This window comes from Mesoplodon mirus (assembly GCF_964341445.2).
Source record: "Mesoplodon mirus genome assembly, contig: HAP1_SCAFFOLD_1239, whole genome shotgun sequence".
NCBI classification, from domain to species: Eukaryota; Metazoa; Chordata; class Mammalia; order Artiodactyla; family Ziphiidae; genus Mesoplodon; species Mesoplodon mirus.
The window spans coordinates 6,732-23,764 of NW_028294843.1; the positions used below are offsets into that span (position 1 = coordinate 6,732).

The 17,033-nt window shown below is 45.6% G+C and overlaps 1 pseudogene across 1 annotated transcript in view; it reads left to right on the forward strand.

The window, feature by feature from the left end:
- Nucleotides 1–1,076: 1,076 nt before the first annotated feature.
- LOC309797925 (zinc finger protein 541-like) overlaps nt 1,077–17,033 on the forward strand; it is a 66,612-nt pseudogene continuing 50,655 nt past the window's right edge. Inside the window, exons 1-3 of the transcript in view lie at nt 1,077–1,529; nt 11,985–12,389; nt 16,279–16,522. The product of the transcript in view is annotated as a zinc finger protein 541-like (transcript). The remainder of the gene's footprint in view (nt 1,530–11,984; nt 12,390–16,278; nt 16,523–17,033) is intronic.

Consider the following 17,033-nt stretch of genomic DNA (forward strand, 5'->3'; position numbering starts at 1 on the left):
CCCCGCCCCACGCAGCTCCTTTCCCGCTGCCCCTTCACACTCTCCCGCCTTCAACCGCCCTCCTTCCAAAATGGCGACCAACCGCCTCCTTTCCCGCCCGCCACTGGTCACCTGACCACGCCAAGACCCGCCCCCGCGGGGCCCCGCCCCTCGGCGCCGGCCTAATAGCCTCAGAGCATGCGCGGCCGGGCGGCACGCGCCGGAAGCTCGGGCGCTGCGAGGCGGCCAGCGGCCACGCACGCGCGCCTGCGCTGCGGGTGAGCGGGCAGCCCCAGGAGCGGGCCCGGCTGCGGCCGGCCGGCGGGCGGCGAAGGGGAGGCGGCGGCTGCCGGCAGGCCCGCAAGGCACGAGGCCCGGCGCGCGAGACCCCAGGGTCGGGTAAAACCCGGTTGCTGCTGCCCCTGCCCCCCTCCCCTTCCTCCCTACCCCGTCCTTTCCCGCCCCTTCCTCATTCTTCAACCCCTCCCCCCTTTTAAAATCGAATGCGTTTATATTTCTTCTTCAGGGGGGCCCAATCTCCCTTTCGAGGGGCGCAGCAGGCGCGGCGGGTGCCCCTCGCACCGCGTCACGCACCTTCTGCATCCCCGCAGCCCCTTCCCCCTTGGAGAAGACTCTCCTTAGAGGCCCGGGCCGACTTTTCTTTCCTATCCCGCCCCGCCCCCGAGGCCCCAACTGCCCCCTCACAGCTCCCCAGCTCGCGCCGCGGGCCCTACCCGACCTCCGCACTTTCTGCATGTCGGCCTTGCATTCGCCCTCTGCTTTCTAGGCCCCTGGTGCTAAAATCTCCTTTCCTTCTGAAGAGACCCCCTCGCTTTAGGGGACCCAGATTTGTTTCCTTGTAGGATCTTCCAGCAAAACCAAAGAGCCCTCCCAGACTCCTTGATTACGCCCCTCCCGCTCCTTTTAGGAGCTTCCTCTAGCAAAGAAATTATTTTTTCTTTCCCAGATTCCTCCTGCATTGAGGATCACTTTCCAGCAAAAATTCTTTCTTCCCACCAAGAGTCCCCCTGTTTGGAAGATGTTTCCACTGATAACCAACCAGCTCAGTCCTTCCATTTTCTCTCTCGTCTAATATTTATTTTTCCAACCGCCTTCCCCAACTCTCCATCGAAAACCCCTTTTCCTCACCAGTTCCACCCCTATTAGGCTTCTCCCAGCAAAGCTCTCCAGGTTCCTTCCCAAGGGAGGAAAAATACGGAAAGAAAGAAGATAAGTCCTCTAACAACAAAATCCCTTTTCCTACCTAGATCTCCCCAGTTCAGTATTGCTTTCTTCTTTCTTCCCCAAATTGCCAATCTCCCCCAGTTTTACACCTGTGCCCTTGCTTTGGCGACCCAAGTTCTGATTGCCCCTGCCTTTCCACCACCTGCTTTCAGGGCAAAAGAAGTTGGATGAGTGTCCCGAATTGATTATCCAGCATTCCAGGAGGAAATATCTAATGGTCTGTCACCTGAACCCCCTTCACTGTGCGACCTAAACTGGGCCCTCCTGTTCCCTCGAGGTTCTTTCATTCACTCGCACTTCTCCTGGTGAGTTTCCTCCCTTTGCATTTGTCTGAGGACATCCACTTTGTCAGATGGATTCCTTTCTTTCGCAGAAGGGTTTCTCATCAATGCAAGGGTCTCTGTACCAATGGTGAAACCATTAGAAGTTGCTGCTTTGGGAGGTCAGATGAGGGAAAGGGTTATTTCTCGTACATGTTGACTGCTCTGTAGGAATGCAGACATTTATTCGATTGGTGTATGTTTTATCATTTATTGCAAAGAAACCCTTTTTTTCCCTCTAGCTCAGCAACTTAGATACCTGCAGGGGATGGGCAGGTAAAGGCCCAGACTGGCAGACCTAAGATTGTGTTCCCCATCTAAGCGATGCCAGCCAGTGGAAATGGCCAAGTGGAAATGTCGGGGCAGTGTTGCCAGAACTTTTACTTTCTTTTTTTTTTTTTTCCAGAAGAAACCAGAACACTGTCTTTATGTGAAGCTTTTTGATCTTTAAATGTTGACAACCAATTTAATAAGTATTTAAAGACCTTTATTTAAATATTTAATATATTTATTAAAATTATTAAATTTTAAATTATTAAAGTATTTAAATATAAGTATTTAAAGACCTTATTAAAGACCACACCAAGGTGTGGGAGCTTGCAAAACACGTTACTGGCCACCAGTTTGGAATTTTGGTTTTAGGTTAGACACATATACACACCTATTTGGACCCATGCGGCCATGCTGGACTTTTTCTCTTCAGAGCAGCAGTTCTCAGACTTTTTTATCTTAGGACCCGTTTACACTTAAAAATTATTGAAGACCTCAGGGTATTTTTGTGCATGTGAACTGTATCTGCTGATATTTGCTGTATTAAAAGTTTAAACATAAATTTTTAAAAATTAATTCATTTAAAAATAGCAATAGTAAACCCATTATATATTAACATAATTGACATTTTAATTAAAAAACTATATTTCAGAAGATAAAAAATTTAGCAAGAATAGTGGCATCGTTTTGGGGGGTGCTGCGTTCGGTCTTTGTTGCTGTGCGCAGGCTTTTCTCTAGTTATGGTGAGCGGGGGCTGCTCTTCATTGCAGTGAACAGGCTTCTCATTGCAGTGGCTTCTCTTGTTGCAGAGCACGGGCTCTAGGCACATGGGCTTCAGTAGTTGTGGTTCACGGGTTTAGTTGCTCTGTGGCATGTGAGATCTTCCCGTACCAGGGCTCGAACCTGTGTCCCCTGCATTGTTAGGCGGATTCTTAACCACTGTGCCACCAGGGAAGTCCCGTTTTACATTTTTAGAGTGATCTGGAGTCTTATATCTGCTTCTGCATTCAGCCTTTTGAGATAAGTCCTGTAGCCCCTGGAAAGTTTCACTGAATGGGAAGGGCAGATAACATCTAAATATTGTTATGAAAATAATTTTGACCTCAGAGACTCCGTGAAAGACTTTCGAGGACCCCGGGGGTCCTCTCATTGTCCTCACTACGAAAATGTCTATTCTAGATTTTAACGATTGTCTGCATTTTCTGGTAGGAAGAGCTTGTGGAGTGAGAAACTTTGATGTCTCTCTTCCTCGTTTAGTTAATTCTATGTAAGAAGTCTCTCTGGCAAGTGCAATCATAGCCTTCTGATTCCTCTATGTCGTTCTGTTTTCCAGCATAAGCTTTATATCTGCTTTTTAAATGAGCGATCAGAGGAAATGAGTGAAACTTACGGTTAAAATTATATATTGGTTCCATGGCTAGAGGAGGAGTTTTCCTTGGTTGTTCAACTGAAGAATGTAAGTGCAGAGTATAGGGCAGGAATCCCAGCGTCAAGCGTGGAATCACAGCACAGTGAGTGGTTAAGGGTGAGGGCTTTGAAGTCAGACTTCCCAGGGTTGAATGCTAAGCTTGATTTGGGACAAGTTACTTGTGTGGACTTTATTCACCTCATCCATAAAATCGGGTCAATAATACAGTTTATGCCTCAAAGGGATGTTGTGGGAATTAAATGAAGTGATATATAAGTGATTGCAGTGATGCTTGAAACATGATAACGCTTTGGTAAATGTTTGCTGCTATTCTTAGTCTTATGATGGTGGTTATTATGGGGGCCAGGCTGGAAGGTAAGTGGGGACTGTGGGACCTGGAGGCCATTGCCCCATCCAGAGATGGCCGTTGTCCCTCACTCTATCCTATTATTACCTATCCGGGAATATCAAATCTAATCATTTTCAAGAGAAGCCAGAAAGCCATATCTCTAGGTGTAATCTCCCCATTAAAAAAAATGTTGGTGGCTGATCCAATTTTTATTTATTTTTTATTTTTGGGGTATTCAGGCAATCTGATCCAATTTTTTTTTCTTTTCTTTTTTTTTTGATCCAATTTTTTAAAACCCTGTGTAGGTTAAACAAAAGAAGCCTGTAGTTTACAACAATGTTTGGAGTGGGAAAATAAGGAAAGAATTGGTATCGGCGGGGTAAAAGCTGCAAGTCTCTCCTACCTCCCAGCTCCCAACAACCTGATGTTACTGAGACATGATCACTGTCTCCCTGGTAACACTGATGCACAGAGAGGAAGAGAAGGTGGCTCTTGGTGGGGAGGGGGAGGTGGCAAAGCTGACACACCAACAGGTTAGGGCTGCTCAAAGAGGAAGAGAGGTGGCCCAATGGAATCCTGTCACTCATAAGGAAAGGGATGCTGAGAGCCTTCTTTGATCAGAGTGCTGTGACCAGCAAGATGCTATAAGAAGTATAGACACATAAGGTAGAGTCAAAGTCATCCTAGAGCTTATAGTCCGTGGGAAAATAGAAGAACCTGAAAGATAATTAAAATTTGAAGCCATTCAGGATGAGTGTTACATGGATTTTCAGACAAGTGCTTATCAGAGTTCAGAGGAGGGGGAAATAATCTCAGACTTAGTTATGTTGGGAGTATTCTCTGCAGTAGAGGGGGCGTTTCGGTCTTATTTGGAAGCGTTTCATTTGGTAAAGCCGAGTGAAGAGAAGGTGGTCCAGGGCAACGGCACAAATGAGTGTCATAAATTCAGATGTCTCGAGGGGCTGGGCAGGGCATATAGATGAGCGGTATGGCCAGGTGTGAGAGGTTAGGGAGTGGTGAGGACTGTGGCAAACTGGAGAGTGCATGCTGTGTCTAAAGGCAGCTGTGGCTTCTCAGCTCCAGCCAGTTGTTGCTTTGTGGACTCAGTGTTGACAGAGCATCAGATATTTTTCCCCAGGTTTTTAAATAGAATTTGGATAACCTTATTTTCAATGCAGTGTCCCAGGTGGTAGCCACAAGCCATTTGTAGCTAACTTAATTAAAATTCAATAAAATAAAGAACTTAGTCAGTTCTTGTCAGTTGCACTAGCTGCATTTCTAGCTGCTCATTAACTGCACGTGCTGAGTGGCTGTCATTGGACAATGCAGATTTAGAACATTTCCAGCAGCTCAGAAAGTTCTTTTGGACAGTGATACTCTGTCCAAAGAAACTCTGACAGATTTTTCAACTTGGTAACAATTGAAAAATATTGAAATTTACTGCAGGCTGAGTAAAACATTTTTATAGAACAGGTAGATATTGAAATTGTTCTCTCCCTTCCCTCCAAACAAGGCCTCAGTAAATATTATTTACCTAATTGTGGATTTATGGCTGCGGTCTAGAATCTATGGTGGGTTACTTTCCCACGAGGTTGTAGCATTTCACAGGAGAATCTCTTTCTCCTCCTACCCCACCAGTCGTGGAATGATAGGCCTTTTTATTATTTTTATTTTTATTTATTTTATTTTATTATTTTGTAGTACGCAGGCCTCTCACCGCTGTGGCCTCTTCCGTTGCGGAGCACAGGCTCGGGACGCACAGGCCCAGCGGCCATGGCTCGTGTGCCCAGCCGCTCCGTGGCATGTGGGATCCTCCCGGACTGGGGCACGAACCCGTGTCCCCTGCCTCGGCAGGCAGACTGTCAACCACTGTGCCACCAGGGAAGCCCCGATAGGCCTTTTTCAAAAGAAAAAAAATATTTCTTTGGATCCTCAGTGTTGACTTAAACTGTTTTTTAAACAATTAAACAAGGCCTAAATGATGCTAAAATGAGGCACAAGTTCCTAAAGCTTACAGCTCTCATGCCACCATAAAGCCAGTCAATTTGCCAATCAAATAGAAACAAAGCAACCAAACTAATGTAACTCAAATTACAAACATTAATTTAATGAGAGGGCTGCTATTTTGCTGGAATTTAACGGCTTCCTTGAAACAAATACTTTGCAGACTGCCACACCGGGCCCTTTTGGGTTTAACAGGCCCTGTGGTATCTCAGATCTCCCATCCCTTTTTCAGTTTGAACTGCAGCAAAACCTCCACTTGTACCATGATGTCCACTGGCTTTAGTTGAGCCCAAAAGCATTATCATGAGCTCAGTCCACCTCTGTCCCCTTCTCATTAGCCTGCGGCAATTAAAGTAGTCCTAGTCAGCGTCAGTGGCATTAGTGCAATCATAAACAAAGCCCGGGCATTGAAACCAAATGGTCGTATTACTGGGTTACAAAGTGGTAATCCAGTAATCCAGATCTACAGATTTTCTTGTTTAGATTGTTCTCAAAACGAAAGCACAAAATTACAAAATTCTTGTAAAGAGTAGTTGGACGCTTGGGAATGTCTCCCGGGGACCAGAAACCCTGCCCTACAGGGAGTAGCGGGGAGCTCTGTGCATAGAAGGTGCTAAAACTTGTTGAATTGAATGTATCTGTTGACAGAACAAGAGCAAGTTCAGTACTGGTTGAGCGGGGGGGTGAGGGGGTGTTGTTTTACTATCTGGAAAAGGATGTAAATGTCAAAGCCCAGCCTTTGGACTTCTGGCGTGCCTGCCTGAGGTTGTAACCGGACCAGTTTGTTCTATGGACTGTAGGAGTATGTTGGAAGGAAGGCGATTTCGGCATTGGGGAAATCCCGAGACATAATCCTGTGTTCCACCCCGCCCCCACTGGCACCTTTTGTGTTTTCTAGTATAATTGGTGCAGTGCGGTCTACAGATTAATTTATAGGGAATCAGTATTGTGCAGCGGGTAAGAACACAAGCTCTAAAGTCAAGATACCTGGGTTTGGGCTTCCCTGGTGGCGCAGTGGTTGAGCGTCCGCCTGCCGATGCAGGGGACACGGGTTCGTGCCCCGGTCCGGGAAGATCCCACATGCCGTGGAGTGTCTGGGCCCGTGAGCCATGGCCGCTGAGCCTGTGCGTCCAGAGCCTGTGCTCCGCAACGGGAGAGGCCACAACAGTGAGAGGCCCGCGTACCGCAAAAAAAAATATACAAAAAAAAAAAATAATCTGGGTTTAAGATCTGGTTCAACTACCTGTTAGTTGTGTGGCTGTGGACAAATGATTTACCCTCTCAGAGTCCCTTTTCTTCTCTGCAAAGTGGGAGTAATGATAGAACCGACCTCGGGGTCGTTGCGAGGGGTGAGTGAATTAAGGCCCGAAGAGCACTTGGTGTGCTGCCTGACCAGGAGAAAACGCTTACAGCTTTACTTTAGAAGACGTTGCTTTATGTTCCTTTTAAGTAATGCTTTATGTTTTATATTATTTGCTTGTTTTTATAGTCGGGAGGTGAAGGAGATGGGCTCTTTTCCCCTTGGAGTGCTGGGAACACTTTAGAGCAGCACTGTAGAAGAAACTTTGGAATTGGCAGAGAAATTCACTTTGCCTTAAAATATAAACTTCTGTCATCCACATTCCCTTGTCTGCAATTTAGAATTCCCAGAAGCTCTGAAAATGCTGAGGTGGCTCAGACCTCTTTGTGGCCACACCTGAACTCACATATTGCTCGTTCCTGTCTTTATTTATTCTGTTTACTCTGAGCTGTCAGGGTTTCAATGCAGAAAGAATGACTTGGTCACCAGGTGCTGCCCTGGACCCACTGGCGGTTACTTACAGTGTGGCGTATGCATTGATTTACCTTTCTGAATCCCTCAGATTGTGAATTCTGAAACTCACTTGGGTCCCGGAGTTCTGGTACAGGATTTCAGACCTGCACTGAACTTTAATTTGAGCCCCCTCAGTAGGCTACTTAACACAGACACACAGGTGGACACATAATGTGACACTCAGACGTTACACTTGCAGCTAGTCTATTCCATTGCAACATGAAAGGTTTAAAAACAGTCGAAACCTATGGCCTAGGAAACTAGCCCAAACTCCAGTTATTCTAGGATCCACTCGATTTATCAGTGAGTCGTCAAGCGTTTATTAAATGTCTCGCTGTGGACAGAATTACGCGTGATAGCCCAGAATGGAAACAACCCGAATACTCATCAGCAGATGAATGGATGAAGAAAATGTGTTCTATCCACACAGTGGAATAGTGTTCATCCATAAAAGGGAATAAAGTGATGATATGTGCCCCAAGGGGGGGATCAAACTCGAAAATGCTATGCTTAGTGAAAGCAGCCGGACAGAAAAGGCTGCATATTGTTTGATGCCATTTATGTGAAATGGATGGCCCTCTCCATACTTTGCATATGTCATAACTTTTTGTTGAAAAACTGGACATTTTGAATATTATAATATGGTACCTCTGGGAATCAGATCTCCCCCGCACCTCCACCCCAGGCTTTGCTGTTGTCCAGTGTGGGTTCTAATTGTTTGTTCGTTTAGTGACTTCTCTAGGCTATTTTTAGAAAGACTGTATTTTTTGTCATGTGTGGTCAGTGAAGTCTCTCTTCTGAGATTTGACAGAGATTTCCTTAAGTGTCCAAAGAGACATTTGACAGAGATTTCCTTAAATATTCAAAGCAAAACAAACAAACCCCACATCAAACAACTCACAGTCTCTGCAGTTGACATCTGGGTGAGTGTTGGGACAGGCCTTCAACATTCAGCAGGCAGCTTACAGCTTACATCGGGTCTTCATTGCTGTGCGCAGGCTTTCTCTAGTTGCGGCGAGCGGGGGCTACTCTTCATTGCGGTGCACGGGCTTCTCATTGCGGTGGCTTCTCTTGTTGCGGAGTGTGGGCTCCAGGCATGCGGGCTTCAGTAGTTGTGGCACGTGGGCTCAGTAGTTGTGGCGCACGGGCTTAGTTGCTCCGTGACGTGTGAGATCTTCCCGGATCAGGGATCGAACCCGTGTCCCCTGCAGCGGCAGGCGGACTCCTAACCACTGCACCACCAGGGAAGTCCAATAGCTCTTTGTTTTTTATTACTGGATAATATCCCATTATATGATGTACCGCAGTTCGTTTATCCATTCTTCTGTTGAGAGACATCTTGGTTGCTTCCAGTTTTTGGCAGTTACGAATAAAGCTGCTATAAACATTTGTATGGACATAAGTTTTCAGCTTATTGGGGTGGATACCTAGAAGTGCGATGGCTGGATGGTATGGTAAGGCCCTGTTTATGTTTAGCTTTGTAAGAAACTGCCAGTGTGGAGCCCTTTCAGAGCCCTTGTTCCCCAAAGCATCTCACTCTCCAGCTTTTCTCCCTGGCTTTCAGTGCTGTCTGTTGTCGGCCTCAGTTAATATCCTTTGCCCCAGGCTGCAGTGACTGGTTGACTGCCTTGAATGTTTTTGACAAATGCCTTCCCCATGGCCACTCTCTGCTCTGAGCAAATTCTGAGTTAGACACAACTCAGAAGGCAACTCCCAAAGGCAACACCTTTTCATTAGACCTTCAGCAGCTATTTGACAGGTCAGGACAGACAGCCTCAGTTCTTTGAGAACAAGGTCCCGTCTGCTGCCTCCCACACCAGGAACCCACAAGAGAAGGGGGGTGCTGTCTTCAGAATCACTGCTGAGCTGGAGAGTGGGGAAGCGGGGGTGGTTCATTCACCTTTCTCTTGATAAGTGTTTGCTTGGTTGCTGTAAACCTTACTATTTTCCACAGTTCAGACAAGGTAGATTGTTTTCACTGTTTCTATGCTGGCATGGGTGGGAAGTTTTTCAATTAGTAATTCAAGCTTTTTACCCTTATAGGTCTTTTCAGATAGTCTGTTTCCTCGAGTCAGTTTTGGTAATTTCTATCTTTCTAGAAATCTGTCCGTTTTTCTCTGAGTTGCCTAATTTGTTGGCATGCAGTTGTTTATAGTATTCCTTTACAATCCTTTTAATTTTGTAAGATCATGAGTGATGTCCCTTCTTTAATTTCTGATTTTAATATTTTGACTCTTTTCTCTCTTTTTCTTTTTAGGATCAGTTCTACTAGTTTACATGTTACATAGTTTATTCCTTTTGTCTGGCGGTTACGGTTAGATTCTTTGAGTGTGAATACTTAAAGTATGAAGTTAATCTTCATCTTTCTTTTTGTTTTTACTAAATGATTCAAAACCTGTGGTAGTGTTTGAGCCAAAGTCTACAAGGTACAGTCTTATGCCTTGTCTGGAAAAGTCTGTGTAGACTCTTGAATACTGGTTTTCCTGTGCATTGAGTTCTGCGCTGACTCCTGCCTTTCCTCACTCTGCAGGTGGTGGTAGTCCTTGTCTTCTAGCCTCGTTTCTGTTGAGAAGTTGTAAAGGATCTGCCTGGTCTTCCTGGTAGTCTTTAGGGTTTTCTCTTGGTCTTTAGGGTTCTGCAGTTCTGCTTGTGTGTCGAGGAGTGAATTCATTTTTTTTTGTCCTGCTCTGGCCTTGCAGTGCTTGTTCATGATTAACCATATACCTTCAAGAATCATATCTTTAAGTCTGGAGCCCTGTGTTTCCGCAGTTCTGGAAATCCCTCCGCCATCCTGAGGTACCATGTCTTCTCCATCCTCTCCTCTTCCCTTTCAGGACCCCGTTTAGGCATATGTTGGGCTTTTGCATTTGCTTCTTCATTTGTATTTTCCATTTGTTTCTCTCTCTGCACTGAATTCTGGGGGAGAATTATCTTCAGATTGCTCTGCCCGTTCATTATTTGTCTCTTCAGCACTGTTTATCTGCTGTTTAACCCTCCCAGTGAGTTTTAAATTTAAAAGTCTTTCATTTCTAGAAGTTTCATTTGTTTCTTTTAAAAAAGTCTTTGCCCCTTGTGTCTTCTTCTTTTCTCTGCTAGGTTTTGTTGTCTCTCGTCCTGTTTTGAACTAGTTCTTGTGATGCTTTTCAAGGCTTGTGTGCGGTGTTTTTCTTTCATTTATTTAGTTTTCCTGTGGATGGCTTGGCTCTTCCAGGGTCCCAGGTCTCCCTTGCCTGTGAACTCAAGTCCCTGTTTCCTTTTCCATGTGTTTGTTACAACCTCAGGTCCCAGCCTCCAGGGTAGTGCCCTTTAAGAGAAATATAATATGAGCCATGTATATAATTTAAAATTTGCAAATAGCCACATTAAAAAATAAAGAGGTAGATGAAATTAATTTTAATAACATATTACGTTTAAGCCAGTAGATCCGAAATATTCTCATTTCAACATGTAATCAATATGAGAATGAATTATTTGGGGTACTAAGTCTTCCAAATCCAGTGTATTTGACACTCACAGCAGGTCTCAATTTGGGGCCACATTTCAAGTGTGTCATCACCACATGTGACTGGTGGCCACCATATTGGATGACAGTTCCAGGCCCTGTATTGGAGTCTGACTTTCCCCTTGGGCCAACTTGTGCTCGCACCTGTGGCTTTGAGTTTCCTCATTGTTGCTGGCACTTGGGGTCTTACCTGTCTCTTGAGCTTGACTCTGTATTAAAAATGGTCTTTTCTCATATCTCTATGTGTTTATAGTTGGAGAAAGAGGTCAGTTTAGTCCACCATGTTGCCAAAATCCTTTCATTTATTCCTTACAACAATCTTTTTTTTCTTCTTCTTCTTTTTTTTTTAATTTTTATAGGAGTATAGTTGATTTACAATGTTGTGTTAGTTTCAGATGTACAGCAAAGTGAATCAGTTATACATATACATATATCAACTCTTTTTTGAGATTCGTTTCCCATATAGGCCATTACAGAGTATTGAGTAGAGTTACCTGTACTATACAGTAGGTTCTTATTAGTTATCTGTTTTATATATAGTAGTGTGTATATCAATCCCAATCTCACAATTTATCCCTTCCCCCCACCATCCCCTGGTAAACATAAATTTGTTTTCTACATCCATGACTCTACTTCCGTTTTATAAATAAGTTCATTTGTATCCCCCTTTTTTTAGATTCCACATATAAGTGATATCATATGATATTTGTCTTTCTGTGTCTGACTTACTTCACTCAGTATGACAATCTCTAGGTCCATCCATGTTGCTGCAGATGGCATTAGTTTGTTCTCTTTTATTGCTGAGTAATATTGCATTGTATATATGTACCACATCTTCTTTATCCATTCGTCTGTTGATGGACATTTCGGTTGCTATTTCCTTACAACACTCTTATGATGGAGGTACTCTTACGCTCAGTTTACAGATGAGGAAACGAGGGCTCATGGACCTTAAGTGACTTGCCCAAGGTCATGTGGCTGTTAAGTGGCCTAGAACAAACCCCCATACAGGTCTGTTTGAATTCCAAGTCCACGCTCTATCCACCATGTGTGTTGCCATCTCATAATTGTGATTCCTCCTCGTTCATTCTCAGGAAATAAACACCACCAAGAGCTCTCTCCTCCCTGACTCCTTACACAGCCTTGCTTGTCTAGAGAGTAGCTGTTGGCTGAGACCTGGTAGTGGAGAGCCATGGACCAGTGCAGCCTGGGGGACAAGGGCACCCTTCCATCCGAGATGCACCTCCCTTCGTTTCCCGAGAGCCAGGCACTCAAATGCAGTGACACCCTCAACCGGGATCTGGGGCCTGGCTCACGAGACCTGCTGTACGACGGCCTGAGCCACTTGGACCTGGAGCCCAGCCTCCTGATGCCTGACGCGCCCAGCGAGATGCTGGAGGACAACTTGGATGCCCTGTCCGTGTATTCAGGGAAGGACAGTGACTCCATGAAGCCGCTGGTGGAGTATGCAGATCCGGAATCTCAGACTGCCTTACAATAATACCCACTCTGCTTTCCCCCCAGAGTGCCAGCGGTAAGAAGCAAAAGAAGAAATGAAAGTAAAAGTGCTTTGCAGGCTGGGAAGCACTGGACAGATGGTAGTGATTTTTACCACTACTGTTAGAATACCTTCCCACAGTCCATTGATGCAGTTCTAAGTCTTTCTCTTCCGCAGCGGAGGAGCAAAGGGAGAACTAGTGGAACAGTCAGAGACGTTGGTTACATCACCTTTTGGTTTACCTTTGTTTTTAACCCACTTCATGGGTTCTTGGGTAAGTTGCTTAGAGCTCCTTCGTATTTATAATCACACCACACGCATGGAAGGCCACATCCGGAACAGCCCTGCAGAACAAATGTCAATGTTAATTGGGATCAGCAGCTCAAGAACTGTCCTGCATACTCGCTAGAATGAAAGACTGCCGAGGCCCGCACTCCACACAATGTAGACAGGCCGTTAGCCTTGTCCCCGTGTTGGAACCATGGCTAAATGTGAAATCCTAGAAACCAAGGCCATCCTTGGTATTGCAGGTGCTGGGCCAGGCCTGGTTACAGTAATTAAGGTTCTCAACCTGAACCACAGAAATTACCTAAAAATGCTGCTAGGGTGAGTACGTGTGCGTTTTGCTGGGCAGAGAAACTGTGATATTTCACCAGATTTTCATATGGGTCTGTGCCCCCCAGTGAATGTTACAAAGCATTAATCTAGTTCAATTTTTCCTAATTTGTTTTAAACTTGAGGATTTTTTTTTTGGTTACCTTATTTAAAAAAATCCACTGAACGTTAAATTTTAACTCTTTACACTTTTCTAACTTAAATTCAGATTCATACAAATGGACATGCTTATATATTTTAATTAGAAAGTGATATATATTTGTATAGAAAAGTTAGAAAATAAAGAAAAGTAATAACAATTAAAATCCCCACCATGGCTCCCACACGTGGATTTTTAAAAAACGTAGGTGAGGCCACTAGGGTACACATGGTTTTGCAGAGATGTATTAAGTGTCTAATTCATTTGAAGTTTCTAAAACTTAGTGAGTCTGCTTTCTTATATGAAGGTAGACTATTCGGTTGTCATTGTAATGGTTATTCCATTGTATTGCCGGACCATATTCTTGCCTGATAGACTGTTAGAGTGGATCTGTGAATAACTTGTCCATTGACTTTTCTCTTGGATGAGTTCTTCGCACATATTCCTCCCTGTAGGCTTGCTGGTCGGAGAACACACACAGTTTTAGAGCTTGTGCACATGCTTTCTGGGAAGAGCAAGTGGCTTCCCGGGCCAGTGACTCAATGTGCCTGTTTTTCAGTGTCCCTGCCAATTTTTTGGAAACCACATTTTGTTCTCTAGTTTAACAGTTGCTTTAATAAGCATTTAATTAATTTATTTATTTTTAGAGAAAACCTTCTGTTTGTTTATTTAGGCTGCGTTGGGTCTTCGTTGCTGCACGCGGGCTTTCTCTATTTGTGGCGAGCGGGGGCTACTCTTCTTTGCGGTGTACGGGCTCTTCACCGCGGTGGCTTCTCGTTGCAGAGCACGGGCTCTAGGTGCACGGGCTTCAGTAATTGTGGCACGTGGGCTCAGTAGTTGTGGCTTGCGGGCTGTAGAGTGCAGGCTCAGTAGTTGTGGCGCACGGGCTTAGTTGCTCCGCAGCATGTGGGATCTTCCCAGACCAGGGCTCGAACCCGTGTCCCCTGCATTGGCAGGCGGATTCTTAACCACTGTGCCACCAGGGAGGTCCTAATGAGCATTTGATTTGATTTGATTTGATTTTTATTTATTTATTTTAAATACTCATCTTTTTAAAAAATAATACTTATTATTTATTTATTTGGTTGCACCAGGTGTTAGTTGTGGCAGGCGGGCTCCCTAGTTGTGGTATGCGAACTCTTAGTTGCCACATGCATATGGGATCTAGTTCCCTGGCCAGGGATCGAACCCGGACCCCCTGCATTGGGAGCGCGGAGTCTTATCCACTGTGCCACCAGGGAAGTCCTCTAATGAACATTTTAAAAGTAAGTTATCAAGGCAAGGACTTTCCTACATGGGAGTCCTATTTTCCCTCATTTAAACTGTTAGAATCATTCGACCACTCAACACAGCAGCTTTTCGTATGAAGAAGATGTAGACCAGACAGGTTAAGTGACAAATGGCCAGAGACAGAGTTGGGATGAGAGTCAAGGTTCCTTTCTGCTGTGTCTCTCAAGCTACATCTCAGCCACAGAGAATTAGCATTTGGGGTCCTTTAGTGCAGTATGCACGCCCTGACCTGTTGGATTCTTGGGTCCAGCCTCTGCTGCATCCTAGATGAAGGGCAGTTTTTAAACTTGCTATCACGTGAGGCAGTCTAATCCATCTTAAGGGGTAGAAAACTCTTCCATGATTCATCCATCCAACAGTTACTGTGTGCCTACGAGTACAGGAATGGGAATCCCAGGAGCTAGGAACACAGCAGCAAGCCTGCAGAGTTCTTAGGTCTTGTATCCACTGTCCTTACGTCTCTAGTGATTTAAAATCAGCTTCCCTATACTTTTTTTTACACATCTTTTTAATATAAATTTATTTATTTATTTTTGGCTGCATTGGGTCTTCGTTGCTGCATGTGGGCTTTCCCTAGTTGCAGCAAGCGGGGGCTACTTTTCGTTGCGGTTCACGGGCTTGTCATTGAGGTGTCTTCTCTTGTTGCGGAGCACGGACTCTGGGCGCGTGGGCTTCAGTAGTTGTGGCTCGTGGGCTCTAGAGCGCAGGCTCAGTAGTTGTGGCGCACGGGCTTTGCTGCTCCGCAGCATGTGGGATCTTCCTGGACCAGGGCCCGACCCCATGTCCCTTGCATTGGCAGGCGGATTCTTAATCACTGCGCCACCAGGGAAGTCCCTCTCTTTACCTTTTATTCATCAAATCTAGCTCTGCCCCTTGTAGCAAGACAGAAGCAGTGTGCTCCCTCCTCCACATCCTGGCCCTTCAGCTACTTGAAGACATCTCCCTCTCCCACATGGACATTCCCAGCCTCTTCACCTGTTCCTCTGATGAGGTGATTCGTGGAAATACCTTTTATCATTTACCCAAGAAGTACATAAACATGGAAAATTCAGATATACAGGAAAAGGAAAATTAAGTTGATCCATGATGCTACCAATGAATCCCATTCTGTTTGTTTGTATTCAAATTTATTTGTCCCTTCTAAAGACTAGATCATTCCGTTTTTCAGCAATCCTCTTGTTAGTGGCACAGCACTTAGTGGTACAGCATGAACATCCTTTCACGTCATCAGATATTTTCCTACAGTTGTATCTTAAATGCCTGAGCCATAGACCATTGAGACCAGAATACAGTCACCCACCTGCCCTCGTGTCAGTTATTAGGTGGTTTCTCACATTTCACCAGGAAAAACAATGCTGCAGTTAACTCGCTTGCAGTTCACTGCAAGATCTCCGTTAATTTGTACAGATCTGCCTTAATTTCCTTAATTAAAAACCCAGAGTGGAATTGGCTGGGAGAAAGGACTTAAACTTTTCTAAGATTTTGCATTGTGCATTTCTGGATTGCACTTGCAAGTGTGCTGTTGATGTTACTGTCATGAAGTCCTGCCTGTCCAGTCACTCTGTCCTGGAAGCACTCAGACTGTTGCTGTCCCCTCCCTTACGCCCCAAGTGTGGCTTGAAGCTTGGGTGCTGCCCTGGAGGAGTGGCCTGACCAGGGTCCCTTCTCCCCCTCACCTGGTGCTAAGCCTGGTCTTCTCTGCGAGTGAAGCTGCTGAAGTTGGGGTTCTTGGCCAACTCCCTGAGTTGGACTCGGCTGCTGAAGTTGGTGCGAGGGTGGTAGAGTGCTTCCGCCTGGGCTCCGATGTCCCCGGATGTCATAACCTGTGCTTTCTCCCTCTGTCTAGACCTGGGGCTAGGCGTGGCCAAGGTGCCCAAAGAGGCTAACGAAGGAGTCAGGGCCACGTCTGGGAGCACAAGGAAAGGAAAGCGGCAGCACAGGTCCCCTCAGAACCCACTCCTGGACTGCAGCCTCTGCGGGAAGGTGTTCAGCAGCGCCAGTCCTCTCAGCAAGCACTACCTGACCCACAGCCAGGAGAGGAGACACGTGTGCAAAATGTTCAGCAAGGCCTTTAAGCGTCAGGACCACCTGTATGTAGGAGTCTGGTCGGGACGTCTATTCAGGGGGTTGCTGGGGGCTGGGCGTGTTCCTGGTTCTTTTGCATCCCCTCCCATCCACCTGCACCGCCCCCCACCGTCAGGTGTCCCAGGTGTGTGCAACCTGTTCTCCTCCCACGGCCAGTGTTTGTGGGGGGCAGGGCCTACACTGCCCTGGACAGCCCGCCCTCCCCAGCCTCCAGATTCACTCCAGTGAGGAGAATGCTGCTGCGATTTGCAGACAGGACCCTTGTGCTTTAAAAACACACTCCAGAGGCTATTTTGTCATGGAGGGAGTTTGGCTAACTCTGTAGAGAACTTTTCAGAGTCCCTGGTAGGTGTCTGAGCAGAACAGATATGCACTCCATGAGGAATATATGTTGGGATAACACCAGGGCATAAGGGGTTCTGAGATGCCTGTTTCTAGAACATGGCAATGGAGTGTTCACTCTTTTTTTTCCCGTTTTTAATTCCCCCTTTTATTAACTCAGTTTTTGTTTAAACT